Here is a 2,500-nt window from a genome sequence, read left to right as displayed (position 1 = left end):
AGAGAGACAAAGATAGAGAGAGCGAGAAGGGGGAAAAGAGAGGAGGTCGTTTGAGAGGGGGTTAGAGAGAGAGAGAGGGCGAGGGAGAGAGACGATTCCTCCTCTCTCCTCTGGCCTTCACCACCTTATATGGACATCTGTTAGTCTGGCCATTAGCTGCAGACACAGAGATCATGTTACACAGTCTGAGACAGAGGGAGGGAGAGAGGCAGAGAGGGGGGGATGAGGGAGATAGCACTAGAAAGACTCGTGAGGCCCTGTCTCTCTCTTCCTGGCGCTCTGACGTCTTGGCTGCCTTGTTGTGGTTAGAAGCAGGCTGACAGGCAGGACAGTTTTGGGAAACTGCAGCCAGACAGACCCGTAATCCAGGGCTACTGCTTTTCATTTACAGCTTTTGAAAGATGTGCTCATCCGTCTGTCTGTCTGTCTGTCTGTCTGTCTGTCTGTCTGTCTGTCTGTCTGTCTGTCTGTCTGTCTGTCTGTCTGTCTGTCTGTCTGTCTGTCTGTCTGTCAGCTTGTGTGTGTGTTTGTTTGCGGGTGTGTCTCATTGTCTCTGAAACAGCTCAGAGAGAGAGAGAGAACGTACAAGGTGTGGTTTGTTTCTGGGCGGGACAGTCAGACGGGTGTCTCTGCCTCTGCTCCGACCCCCTCTCTACCTCGGCGCCCGCTACGGCGTGGACGTCTCTGTCCGAGGAAATCCATAGAGATCGACGCCGCGCGCTCCCCTCTCGGTGTGATCGCGAGGTGATTCTGTCGTTCTGCGTGTGTGTGTGGGGATGTGGACGGTACTGCCCCCCTCCCGGCGTGGGGGCTGGTAGACCTGATAGAGAGGGCCAAGCTGCTGTGAAGGTTTTTCGGGGGCCCCTGTTGGCTGAGGGGCCAAAGGGCCGAGCTATTTTTTGTTTTTTTGCGCAGGCGGGTACTAGACAGTCTGCTCCCGGGTTCTAGACAGTCTGCTCCGGGGTTCTAGACATTCTGCTCCCGGGTTCTAGACAGTCTGCTCCCGGGTTCTAGACAGTCTGCTCCCGGGTTCTAGACAGTCTGCTCCCGGGCCAGGTTGAACTATTGAAGTCGGTTCTGACTTCGAGGCTGCCGACACCACCACCACTGTGGCTTGCACACGACACAACCCCTAAACAACGGCGCTCACGTACAGTACACACACACACACACACACTAGGCTTGTCACGGTACTCGGTACTTCGGTACTAATTCGGTACTTACATTGCTGCGGTACTGACGGTACCTGTTTTTCCATGGTACCGAAGGTACCGTGTTTTCTATTTAATTTGCCGATTGTCTGCTTCTACGCTGCTGCGTGCTGCCGTCCAATCACAGCGCACCACCCATGACAGCAGCGTAGAGACAAGCGTTTGCCGGTGATTCATTTTGTGAAAATATGAGCCGTAAGATTGAACATGTTTATTATCGGCGCATTTCTTTCAAAACCATGCGTTTTTGAAGACGCAACCCTCCTGCTTCTGTGAGTACCTTTGAAATTTCTCTGCGATACTTTATCGAGTAGTTTTGATCCCAGAACCAGGCGGAGTGACCGTTGAACCTGATTTCGCTAATGGGGGGATAAGGGACTGCTAGTCCGTCAGGTTAGCAGTTGTGTGAGGGGCTACCTAGTTTCGGTGCTGCAAGACTTAAGTGGAATTATGACTGGACTTTTTCAGTCATCTAGGCTGCAACCCCCACGCCTTGTCAATCCCGCCCGAGCCCGACGCAACTGACCGCTAGTTCAACCCAATAATGTTACGTTACTCGTTGATTACTTTAGACTGTGACTACAAAACACTACGATGACGACCGAGTTCAGCTAGAAACAGGTAAGTACGCGAGTAGGAGAAGCCATCTATTAGCCATTTGGTAAGGATAATTCATGTAGATGATAATGTGAAAATACTGTATAAGTGATTGACATTGTGTAGGGCACTGTGTATTGACACTTGGACTGTGGGAGTGACAGCGTGTAGCATGTTATGTTTTATGTTTCGGTGCTATAGACCCAGGTTTGGGGAGATGCCTTTTGGGGAAGAACCGTGATGGGGATCTCTGTTCCTTTTTATGACCTGCGCTAGCCTCTTGCTAGCAAGTTAGTGATAGCACTAGCGTGTAGCACTGGTGACACTTGTCACGTGGTTTGTCTAAATAAACGCGTCGTCATTTGGTCGAAGCTGTGTGATGAGCGAGCAAGAACGCTACACAGTTCAGTTGAATTGCTGCTTGCGGTACTTATGCACATTGTACTTTACACGTGTGCATGTACTGTATTACTCACACGCACGCGCGTACGCCATGGTACCCGAAATTGGAACCGAATACCGTGGAAATTTACTGGCACCGGTACCGGTGAATTTCTGGTGCCGTGACAAGCCTAACACACACACACATACACGTGCGCGCCGGTGTCCGTGCCGGCTGGACGGTGAGCGGCGAGGCGTTGGCCATTCCTAAGGACACACTCCTCGTCCTCAGTGACGTCACACGTGCTGCA

At 51.7% G+C, this 2,500-nt stretch overlaps 1 protein-coding gene across 1 annotated transcript in view; it reads left to right on the top strand.

Annotated features, from left to right (window-relative positions):
- The window catches only part of LOC311320622 (zinc finger MIZ domain-containing protein 1-like), a gene marked incomplete at its 5' end in the record, with an annotated part of 34,709 nt that overhangs the window by 196 nt on the left and 32,013 nt on the right, over positions 1–2,500 (top strand). The gene's annotated exons all lie outside the window — the stretch shown is intronic.

Source organism: Borostomias antarcticus (assembly GCF_949987555.1).
Source record: "Borostomias antarcticus genome assembly, chromosome: 2".
NCBI lineage: Eukaryota > Metazoa > Chordata > Actinopteri > Stomiiformes > Stomiidae > Borostomias > Borostomias antarcticus.
The sequence above is the reverse complement of the archived record's forward strand: the minus strand, read 5'-3'. Positions and strand labels throughout refer to the sequence as shown.